Source organism: Wyeomyia smithii, chromosome 1, assembly GCF_029784165.1.
Source record: "Wyeomyia smithii strain HCP4-BCI-WySm-NY-G18 chromosome 1, ASM2978416v1, whole genome shotgun sequence".
Taxonomy (NCBI): Eukaryota; Metazoa; Arthropoda; class Insecta; order Diptera; family Culicidae; genus Wyeomyia; species Wyeomyia smithii.
Genome location: NC_073694.1, coordinates 92460074 through 92477671, shown reverse-complemented (window position 1 = coordinate 92477671; position 17598 = coordinate 92460074). Strand labels below are relative to the sequence as shown.

The 17598-nt window shown below is 40.4% G+C and overlaps 2 protein-coding genes across 3 annotated transcripts in view; one reads left to right on the top strand and one right to left on the bottom strand.

The window, feature by feature from the left end:
- The window catches only part of LOC129718610 (cell division cycle and apoptosis regulator protein 1-like), a 398517-nt gene that overhangs the window by 307980 nt on the left and 72939 nt on the right, over positions 1–17598 (top strand). The window lies entirely within an intron of this gene.
- Positions 1509–17598, bottom strand: part of LOC129718611 (double-stranded RNA-binding protein Staufen homolog) — a 90581-nt gene continuing 74491 nt past the window's right edge. The window contains exon 3 of the mRNA XM_055669545.1: positions 1509–1523. The gene's annotated coding sequence lies outside the window, so the exon portion shown is untranslated. The remainder of the gene's footprint in view (positions 1524–17598) is intronic.

Below are 17598 nucleotides of genomic sequence, written 5' to 3'. Positions count from 1 at the left end.
GCAACGAGACCTTTCATTTGAGAATAATTTTATGAGAATCGGTCCAGCCGTCTCTGAGAAAAGTGAGTGAATATAAAACTCTGCACATACACACATATACACATACAAAAAATTCTCAGCTCATCGCCTCTTCATATGCCATTCGGCCCTTTGGAGCACTTTTATATCTTCGGTTTTACAAGTGATTGCTATACCTTGAATGAACAGTGGAGGCATATCCACAGTGCAATCAGCACCACAGCGGGAGAAGTGTTGGGTACATCTGTGACAGCCACGTCCAATGAATGGTTTGACGCTGAGTGCCAGCGAGCGACGGATGAAAAGAATCGCGCCAGAGTTCACATGTTAGCCACTGCTGTGACTCGTCAGAGCGTAGGAAGATACCGGGAAGCTGGAGCTGCTGAAAAAAGACTCCGAAGCCGAAAGAAACGACAGCATTGGGAGCGGATTCTTGCGAAGGTGGAAGGTTGCTTCTCTAGGCGCGATGCGAGAAGCTTCTACAAAGAGATAAATGGAATCAGGAACCGGAACGTGTCACGCCCTGTCATGTGCAATGATAGGGAGGGGAACCTGATTACCGATAGAACGGAAGTGACCAGGCGTTGGTAGGAACACTTTAGTGTGCTGTTGAATGGTGAAGAAAACAGCGCAGTCGAAAGGAGCAGGATGGTGATTGAGGATGATGACAAAGCTGTGGACCCACCATCCATGGACAACGTTGAGAAAGCAGTGAAAGAGCTTGTCCACGCCAACTCGTGAACTTCGAGAACGATTCTTGTCCGCTTCAAACTCGCGGACTTCGAGAAGAAAGAATTCGGAATAATTCCGCGAACACGACGAGAAAGTATTTCACTCTCCACACTTTAGGAGACACGACCGCAATTAGATGGAGTTTCGCTCGATAATAATTCGACAGCGCAAGTTTATCGTTTAACAAATATATTTCAACTGAACTTCTAATGCTCATTGTAATGGGTATATAAATGAAATTTTAAGTATGTGTGTGTGAGAATATCAAATATAAAGAAAGTTTTTATAATTGGAAGTAGATAAACGCAATTGCGTTTTTATCCAGTAAGTAGATGCGTTCTGATTACACTGAACAGAATCAATGTGCCATGTTCAATTTTAGGGTTGGATCCGACTCCGAACATACCGGGCCGCGTTGAACCAAATTGGTTCAACTATCCTTGGTAGTTGGCCTGACAGTCTACGACACTGGTCATCTGGTTGGTTGTTTCCGATTCAATTGGTAAAACGCTGATCTCCGTGATAGCTCGCTTGAACAGGCCTCAACCGGTTCGTACCAACACAACACGCACTAGTCCGTCCGACCCAGCGTATGTTTGTACCACCTTTCCAAGAGGCCATGTAAATGGGGGGTAGTTGTCCTGTTTGAGAAGCACCATAGTTCCAGGTTCGATATTCTTCGTTGCTGTTTTCCACTTCGAACGCTGGTGTAACAAGGATATGTAGTCTCGGGACCAACACTTCCAGAAATTTTGGACACTACGACGAGATTCCTGAAAACGAGACAGGTTGGAAATAGGTTTATCAGAAACATCGGGCTCGGGAATGGAAAACATCGGTTCTCCAATGAGAAGGTGTCCAGGTGTTAATACGGAAAGGTCCTCGGGATGCTCGGTGAGGGGGGTGAGAGGCCGAGAGTTGAGAATGCCTTCAATATGTGCAGCTGCTGTTGCGAGTTCGTCGATTGTGTACGACGACGAACCGAAGATTCGTCGAAAATGGCGTTTAAACGATTTTACCTCGGCCTCCCACAATCCCCCAAAATGTGGTGAGCGCGCCGGAATAAATTTGAAGTTGTTTCCTTCGCTTAGGCAGTACTGCTCTCATTCATTGGTCTGGAACTGTTGTTGATACCGACGACGTAACTCGCGCATTTCACGATCAGCCCCGACGAAAGCTGTCGCGTTATCGCAACGAAGCTCGATTAACCGCCCGCGTCGAGCTACAAACCGTAAAATAGCATTGATGCACGCAGCTGATGTTAGGTCGGGTGCGATATCGATGTGAACGGCTTTCACCGACAGGCACACGAATATCGCGACGTACATTTTCACGCTAGCCCCCCTACCATACAAAAGACGAACGTTAAATGGTCCGCAGTAGTCCAACCCGAAATAGGAAAAAACTCAAGCAGGATTAACACGTGCGGACGGTAGCGGAACCATTTGTTGGTTGGTGCTTGACGGTGAACAGCGGAAGCAAGTCACACAAGACCGTACAACTCGACGTACTAGCTGTCTTCCTCGAATCGGCCAATAACGTTGTCGCATTGTTGAGAGTGAAAGAGTAGGTCCAGAGTGAGCCGTTCGTAAATGCAATGACCGAGCTATCAGCCAACTGAGGTGATGATTAGGGGGAAGCAGCAATGGATATTTCGTATCATAGGGCGCTTCTAAATTTTGTAAACGACTGTATAGCCGAAGTAAATCGTTATCGTCAAGGAATACGTTAATATTTTTAAGAACAGAATGTGTGTCGAATATAATTTTATGCTCTGGTTTAAGTTTCATAATGGCTAATTGTGTGTAGGTATACCTGTATCCTGGGTATAACCTACCAGGACTTTCTCCAGAAAACCCTGTACGCGCAATTGGCGCGGAATTAATACACACAGATTAACGTGGACTAACTGACTTTATTTTCGTACATCACTACTTAAATATACCCTACCTGTAACTCAGAGAGAGAGACTTTCTCCACTCTCTGTTTACCTTACTAATCTCTTAACCTAATCTAGTACTGATAAAGTACAGGCGGCGTTTTGTTTATAACACAAAACTTGTTTATTTTGGTCGAGTTTGTTTGCCGGTGGCACAGCAGAAGGCTGCGCGAAGTTCTTTGCCACCTATGGCATAATCTGTTGTTACATAGAGTGTTGACAGAGTCGTTCGCGGTCCTCTGTCAAGGGAACCAAATGTTTCGCCTGACTAAAGCATAGCAGAAGGCTATGCCCTCCTAGGAACAACATTTAACTTTAATTATAAGGCTCGTGACGGAGCATTGGGTTCTTCGCAGGGTGTGACGTCACATCTGCCACCCCGCCTAGTTGGCCATTATCTAGAAGAGACAATGGTCACACGGTCCGTCCTGACGGCCGATAGGTGTGTTTTTCTCTTTATTACAATTATTCTCGCGTTTTTATGCAACTATATACACCGTTGTTTTTTATAATATGCTTTTTTTTCCTCTGGCAAATGAAATTTTGTTTTTCAAAACTGTAGCACCGTTTGAGTTTACATTATCATACATGACATTTTCCTTATTTAAAATTAACAAATACTTGCTCGCCTGATGCGCTGCGTCGTGAAGATATCTGCTGTTTAGCTGTCGTGTTCAAGCACCGGGTTGCAGGGGGTTTGAAACGGGAGGGTGCGTCTGACAGTAGAGGTTCTCATCGGTTGGTTGTGGTGCAAACTCATCTCTAAGGCTTCATCGGGTTATTTACACTAGTTCAACGATTACCATTGCATTTTAATTAAGACTGCAGTTTAGCTGGTTGTTTTACGATTGTTCAGAGTGTGTTGTTGAACTTCAATGTTGGGTTAGCCGTGTCCCTTTGGCATAGATCGGCTGTATTTTTGTTTGGCTTATAGTATTGTTATGCGCCGTGTGGCGAAAAGATTTGCGATTGCCACTGGCTCTGTTGCATAATGCAGTCACTTGGTTTATCATCTTTAACTGTCTGCGCGGGGTGTCCAATTACCCGCTAGCATGTGTGCACATTTTCAAAGCGTAGTGCGTAAAGACCATAGTTGATTAAACACGAGCAAAATTTTATAGCGTCATTTTGCTTGTTTGGCTTTGACCTCGAATCCTCATTTGTGGAAGTCAATAACTCTCAATGAGTAATATATATTTGGAACAAATTATTACGCCCTTCGCTGTGTAGTTTGCTGTATTCGTCTTCGCGCTGAAGTCTCGATTCTGGCTTGAGCCGCATTGATTGAGTTCTGTTGCACATCTGACCTCTTCAGGGATCAAAAACTGGATACTGCTCGTCTCCTCTTGGTAATAACGTTTGGCTTTACCTCCATCTCGACCATAGACACCCGCCGTTCAACTCCCCTCACAACCGTCTGCTTCCCTTTTCGCGTCATACTGGCCATTATGGTATGCCCCCATCTCAGCATCCGTTGTAATCACCTCGGTCGACTTCGAGGATCGGGAACTCGTCTCATTGTCAATTCTTAGATGCTAGCTGCCCTACTTAGCACGTGGTGCATATATTTTTTTGCCATTCTTTCATCAATTTTTTTTTTTTCGTTAATTTTTTCCACTTGCTGTTTAAAATTAATTTCACACGCGTACGGGCTCTTATGTTCTATTATATCTTCTAATCTTCTACTTAAACACTATGCCCGTTTTTCTTTTTCTTCGGTTAACATAATTTTTCTTTTCCTACTAAAGTTTACAATATATTTTTCTCTTGATTATATCGGATGCTATTGGTTAATCAACGTCTACATTATTCATTCTCAACGAATTTTTACTTCACAATTATTTTTTTTTCACTTGAACTCAATCCGATTTACAAAAAAAAAATCTTTTTCTAATTCTTGTGCGTTTTTTTTTTCTTTGTCAACTTCTGTTGCCCGTCGTGGCTCTTTTTCTTTTCATTAGGTGTGTTTTTTTTTTGTCAACCTCTGTTGCCCGTCGTGGCTCTTTTTCTTTTCATTAAAACATTTCTCTTTCTCATAGCAACTCTTTCTTTTCTTTTATCGGATTTACAATTCTTTTATCCGATTTACAAAAACTCTGTAGGCCTTTTTAATTATGATACTGCTGTCTCAGTCCGTCATACTTACGTTTTACTTACACTTCGCCTGATATGCAGTAGTCTGCATAATACCTCTCCCCCTACCCTTCGAAGGTGCGTCTACCTGTTGCTAGTGATTCCTGAAAGATAAGAAGGTTAGGAAATAAAAGAAAAAATTTCGCACTTCCATTCATACTGGGTTGACTACTCCCTTGTCCGTTCACCTGATACGCATTCATCTCAATCGTTCCGGGTAGTCACTTCCGTTGTTTCCACTCGCCCAATCTTAACTTACAATAGATAGGTGGAATCTTTTAACGCCAGTAGTCCCCTCGTCTGGAAGGTTTAGCCTTCTTGTCCAAAGTCTCTCCTAGTTTTATTGTCGTTCGTTATTTAGGTCATCTCCAATACTTCATTAATCGGTTTTCTTCTCTCATTTGGCCATTAGCCATTTTTAATTAATCAAACCCCGTTCTCATATTCACTATATATTTTTCCCATGTTAACATTTGCATTTTTACAAACAAATGCTGTTCTAAATTCTTTTAACTCCTTACAATCGCCCTCATTGTTACTTCCCGTCCGTCTTTTATCGGGCCATTGGCCATTTTTTTCCTACGTCTGCCTCGCACTAACGGGGTCATCTGTACTCTGTCAATCTATCCCATGTTAAATTCGCATTTTATGTAAAAGCGTTCCCTGTGTATTATTTACTTCTGTTTTCTGTGTTCCCACACGATAGGTTATTTTTTTTGTCCATAAATTCAACCACGTCTTTCCCCAAGTAAACGTCACGCCCTTTTGACACTTGTCCATCAAAGGCTTTCCATAATATCGGCGACTATTCATATTTCTTCACGTCATTTTATTTCAGTATACTTTTTCATACAGCTTTAGGTGCTTGCTACTATAACCTATTTTATTTCATTTTATTTTATAACATAGTTTAAGTTCGTATAATCAGTCATAATATCGTTTAAGTCGGTTATTATGAACTTTCTCTAAACGGTTTCCGTTTTTGATTACTGTGGTCATTTCACTTGGGAATTCCACTACTTCATAAGGTCCTCTCCACATATTCTGGAGCTTTTGACCTGATCCTGTCGGGACTGATTTCACTAAAACTAAATCGCCATACATGGGCTGCCATTCATTTGCCTTTCTGTCATAAACTTGCTTGCGCTTTTCTTTTGAATCCTTTAGGTTGGCCTTCGCGTTCGCGTGGAGGTCAAAAAATATTTTTTTCATCTCTTGTGTATATGTTTCATATGTCAAATTTTCCACTCCATTCCGCTTGTAAATGGAGGTGGGAATGCGTGCTGTACGTCCATACAACAATTCGAAAGGGGTGTACCCCGTTGATGAGTTTACTGAAGTATTATACTGAAACGTAAAAAATGGGAGTAAGTTATCCCACGTGTGCGGTTTTCCGCCAATAAATTGCCTTAGGTAAGTTTTTAACTCCCGATTAGATCTTTCCACCAAATTTGCTTGTGGGTGGTACGGACTCGTCGTTATTTTCTTAATTTTCAAAATTTTGCACACATCTTTCATGAGTGTGCTTACAAAATTCGCACCGTTATCTGTAACTAACTCCAACGGTACGCCGAATTTGCAAATATAATTCTCTACAAAAGTCCTCGCTACCGTCTGGCTTTCTTGGTTTTCCATAGGTGCGACAGTTAAATATCTAGTTAGGTCGTCCTGCATGACCAGACCATAACGATTTCCTAAGTCGGATTCGGGTAACACTACTATATCCATGTATAATTTCTCGAATGGCTCCGATGCGGTTGTGGTGATCTGCATCGGTATCTTGTTTGATCTTCCAATTTTGTTCTTTTGGCAGGAATCACACTGCCGAACGTAGTTCTCGATATCCCGTTTCATCGTAGCCCACGTAAAAAGTGTGCCAATTCTTTGGCGCATTCGTCGCGCTCCTACGTGCCCTCCTAAGGGTGCATCGTGAAATTCCTTTAAAATTGTTTCCACTTGATCTGGCGCAATTGCTGTACGCTCGCTATTAGCATTATATAATACTATTTGTTTTTCTAGCTTACCCGCTAGGAACTGAATCATTTGCAGAACTTCCTGTTGCTTGATTTTTCTGAATGATATTAGGTGAATGACCCCGGCTGCCTTTACTGCCGTGGGGCTCTTATTGAAGCTATCTAAAAATTGTGAAAAAAATTTCCGGCAATCGATTAATGAACTTTCGCTGCCGTCTACTATGAAACCGCCTACCTTCTTGTCTTTAAATTTGAGTACACCATCCTCTACGTAGTCTTTCAGTCCTTGTGACAGCTGATACAGTGTCTGAAGTTCTCTGTACGCCGTCCGACTGTTCAAAATGACAAGACGAGCTTCGATATTCCTCTCGTCCAATATTCTCTTCGAGACTTCCACCGTCTCACTTGGTATCAGGTCATTTGATAATGCCTGTGAAAAGTCATCATATGAAATGTTGACGAGTTGTTGCTCATCCTCGTCTTCAGCGATGTCCGCAATGCCTATTGCACTCAAATCTTGTATTGTGCCGTTCAAATCATCCGAAGCGTTCTTCTGCTGCTCTAGCAGGCGTTTCTGCTGGCGCGTAATCATGGCTATCTGCCTGTGGGGTGAACTTTCTTGCCCCTGACACGTCCCATCTGATAAACGTGACAAAAAATCGGCGACTATATTTTCGCTACCTTGTTTATACCTGATGCTGCATTCCAAACCCTGCAACTTTAGTCTCAATCTTGTCAGCGTTGGAGATGTCTCTTTGAGCCTCCAAATCGCTGTAAGTGGTCTGTGGTCCGTGTAAACGATAAACTTTTGACCAAAAATGTAATGTTTGAAATATTCTATGGCCCATACAATCGCCAATAGTTCCTTTTCTATGATATGATATCTGGTCTCTGCACCTACAAGTGAACGACTCGCGAACGCGATCGGCCGGTGCATGGATTTTTCATTCGACAGGACGGCTCCAATAGCATAATTGCTAGCGTCTGTCGTAATAACAAAAGTGTCTTGATAATCTGGCCGGACTAAAACTGGCTCTGTAATCAGCGCGTTTCTAAGGAATTCGAACGCTTCCTGACATTCTTTTCCCCACACAAATTTAGCGTCTTTCTTCAACAAATCATTCAGCGGCTTGCGCTTCTCCGCGATGTTGGGGATAAACTTCCCGTAAAAATTTACTGTTCCCAGAAATGACCTTATACCTTTTACGTTTGTGGGTGGCTTAAGGCTTTGAATGGCCTTAATATTTGCATTGGTGGGTTTTATGCCTTCTTCATTAACGACATGACCCAAATACTCCAGTTCCTTTTTCAAAAACTGACACTTAGATGGTTCTATTTTTAAGTTATGTTTGCGCAAAGCTTGTAATACTTTTCGCTAGTTATCATTATGGTCGGTGATAGTGTCACCGAAAACTATAATATCATCGAGGTAGACAAAAGCTTTCACGTCCCCTATCTCAAAGAGAACAGTATACATAAGTTTTTGGAATGTTGAGGGGCGGTTCTTTAACCCCATCGGCATCCGTGTAAATTCGAAGTGGCCTTTGGGAGTGGAAAACGCCGTCTTAGCCGCATCTCGGCGGTCTATCGGGACTTGATAGAACCCCGATTTTAAATCAATTGAGGAGAAATATTTTGCTCCTCCAACATTATCCAATATCTCATTTATAAGAGGTATTGGGTATACAAACGGCTTGGTAACTTCGTTCAATGATCTAAAGTCTACCACAATTCTGTATCTTTTATTACCGTCAGCATCCGGTTTCTTTGGTACACATAACACCGGTGCATTCCAGGGACTAGTGCTGGGTCTAATAATACCCTGCGTCCTCATTTCATCGATTTCCTTATTAATGTGCCGTTTCGTGGCCTCCGGAAATCTATATTGCCGCTTATTGATAGGCACCTCCGATGAAGTTTCTATCGTGTGTACGGCGGCGTCAGTAGTGGTTAACCTGTCGCCTTCGAAAAAGAAAATATCTGCATAGCTTTCAACTATATTCTTCACTGTCCTGAATTCTCTATCAGGCAAGTGCGCCAAATTCAGCACTTGCCGTAGTTTTTCAATTCTTGCATTTCCTTTTGACTCTGGTGTCAGCTTGTGCTCCAACAGGTCATAGTCAAGCCTCGAGTCTAGGTCCAACTCGGGCATTATAGTATTCTTCGAGTCAAGAAAATTGTTCTTCGGCTCTTCATTTCGATATGTTTGGTGCTCTCTATTTATTTCGTTTTTGTCTACGTCAGCCTCATTGCGGGCTGTGTTGCTAGTATCTCGCAACTCGTTCTGCACCATAACTCTATTTCTGGCTGCCACATAAACATGTTGACTAAGGACTTCGTCTTTGGGCATACTCCACGGACTCAAGTCGTCCGGACTTCTGTTTCCGTGTTTCTTGAACACTATGTAATCAAAATTATTTCCTATTTGAAGCGTATGCTTCTTTAAGAATTCTGCGCCGATTAATCCGTCGCTTGGCAAATTTTCTAATATATGAAATTGCGTCGGGATCAAAAAGTCTCCGACTATTAAATCCAACATAATTGTACCTGAGGTACGCACAATGTCTTGGCCGATACCTCTAAAAGTGGTTACGTCCTGTGTATTTACCGGTACATTCAAAAGATTCACAATGCGTGCATTAGTTATATTCGCACATGCACCTGTATCTAAGATCAGGTTCAACGTAAATTTGACATTCTGCTTAGCCAGTAGGGTTAACATTAAGTGCCCTCTGACATCGTAATATACTCGCTTAGCCACACAAGCACTGTTGTCTCTTATGTGATTGCATGCGGTCCTCCAATCGGCTATTTCTATATTGCTGGGCTCATCGGTACATCTCCGCCAGTCAACATCTTCGCAAATTTCTGCTAAATCCTCGTTAAAATATTCCTGTGCAACAGGATCCAAAATACCTTCTTTTTGCGAATTACTACTTCTTTCATTAATGTTGGCTACCATAAGCATTTTCTGAGGCAACCGGGTATACGAATTCCTGTACCTCCTATTAGTTGGTCCATTTTGACCGTAATAATTATATTTCCAACCAGTGGCGTAGCCCCCTTTGACTCCGCCGACATGAACGTGCGGTGCGATAACTGTAATTGTATCGATTACCGTCGCTAGATCTACATATATTGTCATAATTGTTTTGCTTGTAGATTATTCTATCCCTATTTTTGTGATTATAATATTCATTTCTTCCCAGGCGGCTGTTGCTACAATTAGCGTCTTCGTAATTAATTGTGAAAATATTTCTGCTACTATCAAATTGTCTAAGCGCATCGCGCTGTCTTTCGACCCATTCTAGGCCCTGTATTCTGTTTTCTATTTCCGCGATGTGATAACGCTCATGGTAGTAATCCTCTAAGTCGTCTAGCAGCTCTTCTAACTTCAATGCTCGTTTACCTTGAGCAGCTTCTTTCAATGCGGTGTCACACAAACCCGCCATAAAATGTAATCGAAGACTAACTATCATGCATGACTTCGTACAATTAGTTTCGTAGGAGTCGATTTGCTCCTTAATTTTTAATATCCTCTTTTTATAATCAGGAAAGGTCTCATTCGCCTCCTGTTTCAATGTTTCTACTTGATTTATAACTGCCTCGATGCGTATAATATCCCCAAATTCCTTTAATAAATTCTGCTTAACCTGTGGCCAAGCATTTGCGTTGATTCTATGTATTGCGGCAGCAGCTCTGCCTTTTAGTTTCAATAGAATAATATAAACCAGTGGAGCGTGTGATACTCCTTCTGGTATCTCCCGAGCAAAATGCTCGATATGATAAACGAACGCTTCTAGTCCGTCTAGCGATCCATCAAATTCTGGGATGCACTGCATGGCATCTGCTTTTGGAAACGTGTACTCCATTATGAATATAAAATTTTATATATATTTCTTGAAAAAAAAAAAAATAAATAAAAGGTACTGCGGAATAAATACTATAAGGGCAGAATAAATACTACTACAATAAAAGGCTTATGTAGCCTTCTTCCTCTTTTTCCTAGGTATCACTAACGATTCTGTTGACCAGATGTGATAACGTAGCGTGACCGACTCTAATTTCTTCGTCGCGCCATCAAAAAATCTGAACACCAAGTTTCGAACCATTTGGTGTCAAAGCTTCAATGTTTATTTCTGTTAATCAATCAAACAATTATTTTAATAATATTTTTACCCCAACATGTCTGAGATAAAATAGTCATTTTTTATAGTTCAATGTTTATTTCTGTTAATCAATCAAACAATTATTTTAATAATATTTTTACCCCAACATGTCTGAGATAAAATAGTCATTTTTTTATAGTGTAATTGAACCAATTTTACAACTAATCTAAAATTGTAAATGTTCAAATTAGATGGCGTTAAGAGCTGTTTCATAAGAATATTGCAACATCTGTCTCCTTACGACAACATTCATCATAACATATTTTTGCTGTCTGTTAACATTCCCCCCCGGCGGATATTTAATTGTATCGCCGCGCGCGTTGCGCTTATTGATTTACTTTTTTCTTTGACCTACTAAACATTTCACCGCTACTGAATCGTTTTGCTTATGCCAGCAGCACGATCTACCAATGGCCATTAAAATTACTGCATACAAACCGCGACCTTGACCGTGCCTGGCACAGCTGATCGCAATAACACTGTAAAATACGTCACCTATTCAACCTGGTGGCATAAGAACGGGACGACAAGCATTCTAGCATATGCTACTATACTGTATAAGTAAAGACGCGATCGCAGAGGCTCTCACGCTCTTTTTATATCGCTAACGATAGCGTAGCTCCCAATTTTCATACTTGCTGTATGGCTACCAGTGGGCTAAAACTCTTTTTCAGAACAATTAAGGTGAGTTCCATGTGCGTAACTCTGTCTGTTTGCGTTCTACAATTCGTCTTTGCCATCGGTGTTGCCGCAGGCACTGCTATTTAATTAGTCAGGTCGTGCAAATGTCAACTAGTTTATTTCGCTGGTACGGAGTCACATTATTTTTGGGCGAAATGAATGAACCTTTTTTGTTATAGAGAAGAAAATCAAGAACTTACCGGTTAAAATTTATCTTCCTGTTGCGACAGATTCGTCTGAGGAAAAAAAAACCAATAAATCGAGTTCGCGTAATGTTAGATTTCTTCCAACACTTTCTCAGACTTTTTACACACTGGTAAAGAAAATCCTTATCACACAAAACAACAGCTTCGCACTTGTGTTCTTGTCCATTTTTAATAATTTTTCACTTCGTCTTTACTCGTATTATTATTGTACAATTGTTTACTTGATCATATTATTTTTCTACCTCTTGTTTTGTGTTGCTTCTTTATCACTATAAACCACTTTTACATTTTTTTTCTTTCAAGCGCGAACCAAATCTGTTTTTAACACTATAAAAGTTTGTAACCAATGTTCTTCCTCACTATTTTTTTGCTGTTTTTTTTTCCTGTTTCCCTAGCAGCACTACTTTCCAAGCTGCTGACCTCGATAAATCGTTAAATACTTTTTCTTCAGTTCTCTTTTTTTCCTTTTTTTTTAAGCACTACGCGAGCACTACTTGGATTAAAACTCCGAAAAACTATTTCATTTTTCACTGAACCACAGATACTTAAACCACTACTTTTTCTTTTTGCTTCCTTAGCGTGATTACTACGACCGAGTTTACGACCGCGTCTGACTCCCGAGATACGTCCGAAGATTAAAGAAAAGATTCAATGGCGCAGAAAAGACCACGCGCTGTCACCACATGTGTAGGTATACCTGTATCCTGGGTATAACCTACCAGGACTTTCTCCAGAAAACCCTGTACGCGCAATTGGCGCGGAATTAATACACACAGGTTAACGTGGACTAACTGACTTTATTTTCGTACATCACTACTTAAATATACCCTACCGGTAACTCAGAGAGAGAGACTTTCTCCACTCTCTGTTTACCTTACTAATCTCTTAACCTAATCTAGTACTGCTAAAGTACAGGCGGCGTTTTGTTTATAACACAAAACTTGTTTATTTTGGTCGAGTTTGTTTGCCGGTGGCACAGCAGAAGGCTGCGCGAAGTTCTTTGCCACCTATGGCATAATCTGTTGTTACATAGAGTGTTGACAGAGTCGTTCGCGGTCCTCTGTCAAGGGAACCAAATGTTTCGCCTGACTAAAGCATAGCAGAAGGCTATGCCCTCCTAGGAACAACATTTAACTTTAATTATAAGGCTCGTGACGGAGCATTGGGTTCTTCGCAGGGTGTGACGTCACAATTGTTTAATTTCATTTGAAAAGGTAGTTACCTGTACCATTCGAATAATCGTTTTGTGTGCCATGTCGAGCTCCGGCAGTGTCAGCGTACCACTGAAACGGTCCTTCTTCTTGCTCCTAACGTTGTTGGAAAACCGGAGGCACCAGGCAACAGTCTTCAGCAATCTTCCTAGATCGGAAAATCTCGAAACAATGGAATCGCCATTCTCTATGCTCGCCAATGCAACCGTGTTTCGTCTCTCCTGGTCTACATCGGAATTGGGTATCGCATTTGGCAACATTTTCGGCCAACAGGTAACAGGATCCTTAAGAAACGGTGGTCCATGCCACCACAGAGCGTCGTCCATTATTTGGCTTGGTCGAATCCCACGGGAAATTCGGTCTGCCGGATTGACATCCGTGGGGATGTGTTTCCATTGGCAGTTTTTGGTAAGCCTCTGTACTTCAGCAATGCGATTAGACACAAATACTTTCCAATTTGTGGGTGGTGCTCGAAGCCAATATATTGTACATTTAAATAAACTTGTTTGTTTGTCGACTGTAGCGGTTAATTTTGTAGATTTATCGGCTTAATCAGTCCGTGTATAGAAGCAAAAACGATTTTTTGTTTCTTAATCCGACAGTTCCGGTGACTTTATTTCACCTTTTTCAAGGAGTCTAAAAATATACATTACGTGTAGTTTTCCTTTTTCTGTTACTGTTTTGAGTTTTTTGTATGTGTTTGTACTTACAGAAAAGATTATCGTTTTATTGTTCAGTGTGTTGGTGTCCAACATAGGTTGTCTGGTGTGTATTGCAAATGGCGTCTTAATTTGGCTATGTGTAAAAATAGATTTTCTTAAATTTAAATTCGACTGTTTCTTAACAAACTGCACTCACTGCATATGTCTCTATTTTTGTGTGCACTATACTGTATAACAGTTATCACTTTTTTCTAGCACTGCTTTTTCTAGCACTATATAACTTCGAGCGGTATTTAATTAATCAGAGCAATAGGTTTTGTGTCTTTTCCAGCAGTCTACTATTTCTTGACAGTTTGTTGTGAGTGTGTTGAAGAGCTACGCTAAAAACTTTAGGTTGTGGTTGCATATTGGTTGTTGTGTTTATCGGTTTTGTTGTGATTGATATTTCTTATTGTGTGTATAATACCAGCATATACAGTGTTGAGTCCCTCAGTGTCTGTGCGTTTGTTGATACTATTTTCTGTGTTGGCAATATGGCATACTTCTATAAACGGTAGAGCGTGTGGTTTGTCGTGTCTGTCTATAATTTCCGTTTGGTGAAAATCGAATCTGTGATTTTGTGTGATGCTGTGGTACATTAGTGCTGTTTTTTCTTTTAGTGAACTAATTTGTGGATCTGTTGCGTTGTAGCCTTGCTGTAGTAGTTTGTCCCAAGTGTTGTAGTACGTTCGGTGTCCGCTGATTCTTGTTTTAAGCATGTTTGTTGTCATTTTGTTTTCCCGTTACTGGAAGATAACAGTCCATTCACAAAAAAGCTGGAAAAATGTATAAACAAGTTCAAGAAATCAGTTCTAAACATAGAAATCAAACACACTTTTCACAAACTGAAAATACTAAAACAATTACAATATACACTTACGGAAAAGATAAATAACTCAAATATACCAAAAAACGTAGCCGAATCATTCTTCAACAGTCAAACAAAGTTTGAAAACAAACATACGCAGGAGAAATCAAAAAACACAAAGAGAAAATTTGACCGAATTCTAGACCGTAATATCCAACCATCGAGCACAATACCTGTATGTAAAAGCAATGCCATACATAACAGCACTCAAAAATCACTTCCAAAAGAAACAGAAATACTGCTCAGTTTAGGCCAAAAATTCGCACTACCAACCACGCACTACCACATACCTTTTTATCATCTCCTAGCCGACATCGAAAGCATACTTAAAACTAATCCAGACGTTTCAATCCAAGACCGCACAAGATGCGCAATAGCAAACTCAGTTCAAAATTACATCCACTACAATAAAAACAACACAGAAAAGGGGTGAGCTGACAAAATTCTGTGAAAAAGCTATAAAAACTACAAAACAATTCTTTCGAGAAAATCCAGATGTACTCACGATTCAATCGGACAAAGGCAAAAAAACGGTCATAATGCTTGCAGAAGACTATAAACAGAAAATGCTTAGCATGCTCAACGACAACAAAACATATCTTCCGGTACCACGCGTTCCAACATCACGATACCAACGAACAAATAACGAATTCGCCAAACGACTACTCAACCTGAATCTTATCGACAAACAGACAGCAACACGACTAACTACATATAATGCCATATGCCCCAGAATATACGGACAACCCAAAGCGCATAAACCTAATTTACCACTAAGGCCAGTAGTGCCAAACATGACCGCTCCCGCCTACAACCTGTCGAAATTCATCGGAAAAATCATACAAAATTCCATTGATAGTCCATACAACATAAAAGATTCGTTCACGTTCTGCAACTTTATCTGCTCAGTTACACTGCCACCAGACTATATTCTAATTTCTCTAGACGTCATATCGCTGTTCACATCAATTCCTAAAGCCCTAGTCACACACAACATAATAACACAATGGGAGAAGATCAAAGTTAATACAAACATAAACCTAGATTTGTTCATCGAAATAGCTGAATTTTGTATCGAATCAAGCTACTTCAAGTACAACGAACAACATTTTCAACAAGTGTTTGGAGCTGCAATAGGGAATCCTCTCTCGCCCATAATAGCAGACTTAGTTATGGAAACACTACTAGACACAGTAACAAAGTCATTAAATTTCAAACCTCCGTTCATCAAAAAATATGTAGACGATCTCCTACTAGCAATTCCTGAAAGTCAAATAGGCCATGTACTAGAAACATTCAACAGCTATAATGAATATATTAAATTTACATATGAAATGGAAAACAACAAACGACTACCGTTCCTAGACATGACACTGATAAGACAGGAAAACCAAAAAATTCAAACAGAATGGTATATGAAACCGATAGCCAGTGGCAGGTTCTTGGATTATAACTCGTTCCACCCGCTCCATCAAAAAATAAACATGGCCAAAAATTTCATTCGACGAGTCGACAAACTATCCACTCATTTACAAGACGCCGACAAAGCCCGTATCATCCATCAACAATTGAGTCTCAACAACTACCCAAAATCGCTCAGGAACAGACTCATAAACCGCAGGCAAGAAAACATTATTACACTACAAGAATCATCCGATGAAAACCTGAAATATACTTACCGTTCAATACCATACATTCCATACCTGTCGAACCGAATCGACAAACACCTGAAAAACGAATACAAAAACATACGACTAGCACACCGCAACATAAAAACAGTTGGACAATTACTCACAAAAGTTAAAGACCCCGTCCCCCAGGTGCACCAAAACAACGTCATATACAAGATACCATGCAAAAACTGCGACGCCTGCTACGTCGGAATGACAACAAACATGCTTAAAACAAGAATCAGCGGACACCGAACGTACTACAACACTTGGGACAAACTACTACAGCAAGGCTACAACGCAACAGATCCACAAATTAGTTCACTAAAAGAAAAAACAGCACTAATGTACCACAGCATCACACAAAATCACAGATTCGATTTTCACCAAACGAAAATTATAGACAGACACGACAAACCACACGCACTACCGTTTATAGAAGTATGCCATATTGCCAACACAGAAAATAGTATCAACAAACGCACAGACACTGAGGGACTCAACACTGTATATGCTGGTATTATACACACAATAAGAAATATCAATCACAACAAAACCGATAAACACAACAACCAATATGCAACCACAACCTAAAGTTTTTAGCGTAGCTCTCCAACACACTCACAACAAACTGTCAAGAAATAGTAGACTACTGGAAAAGACACAAAACCTATTGCTCTGATTAATTAAATACCGCTCGAAGTTATATAGTGCTAGGAAGAGCAGTGCTAGAAAAAAGTGATAACTGTTATACAGTATAGTGCACACAAAAATAGAGACATATGCAGTGAGTGCAGTTTGTTAAGAAACAGTCGAATTTAAATTTAAGAAAATCTATTTTTACACATAGCCAAATTAAGACGCCATTTGCAATACACACCAGACAACCTATGTTGGACACCAACACACTGAACAATAAAACGATAATCTTTTCTGTAAGTACGAACACATACAAAAAAATCAAAACAGTAACAGAAAAAGGAAAACTACACGTAATGTATATTTTTAGACTCCTTGAAAAAGGTGAAATAAAGTCACCGAAACTGTCGGATTAGGAAACAAAAAATCGTTTTTGCTTCTATACACGGACTGACTAAGCCGATAAATCTACAAAATTAACCGCTACAGTCGACAAACAAACAAGTTCATAACCATGGCCACCGTTTTAAAAGTCCCTTTCTATCAGAACGTAGAGCACAGGTACGGCATACACGCGAAAAACATGCTGAAGGATTACGCAAATACGATCTCCAAACTGGGCAGCATGTTAAGCCGAAAGTCTTTCCTCATTCGCTGT